This window comes from Myotis davidii, unplaced genomic scaffold (assembly GCF_000327345.1).
Source record: "Myotis davidii unplaced genomic scaffold, ASM32734v1 scaffold399, whole genome shotgun sequence".
NCBI classification, from domain to species: Eukaryota; Metazoa; Chordata; class Mammalia; order Chiroptera; family Vespertilionidae; genus Myotis; species Myotis davidii.
In genome coordinates, this window is record NW_006292094.1 from 6,878,895 (window position 1) to 6,879,125 (window position 231).

At 71.9% G+C, this 231-nt stretch overlaps 1 protein-coding gene across 1 annotated transcript in view; it reads left to right on the forward strand.

Moving 5' to 3' along the window:
- The window catches only part of SNX8 (sorting nexin 8), a gene marked incomplete at its 5' end in the record, with an annotated part of 33,215 nt that overhangs the window by 743 nt on the left and 32,241 nt on the right, over nucleotides 1–231 (forward strand). The window lies entirely within an intron of this gene.

Consider the following 231-nt stretch of genomic DNA (forward strand, 5'->3'; position numbering starts at 1 on the left):
CGGAGGAGGAGGACCTCAGGCTGTTCCTGTGCTTCAGCGGCCCCGTGAGTACCCGCCCCGGGCGGGGCCTGCTGCCCCTGCCTGGCGCCCGGGGTTCCTGCCCTGAGATGGGGCAGCAGTGCTGTGTACTGTGTGCAGGGGTGTTGGAGGCTCCTCCATCGTGACTTGGGGCGGGGCTGCTCTCTGTGCGGGCGGGACCTGGGCTGGAGAGCCGGGGGGAGCGCGGAGAGG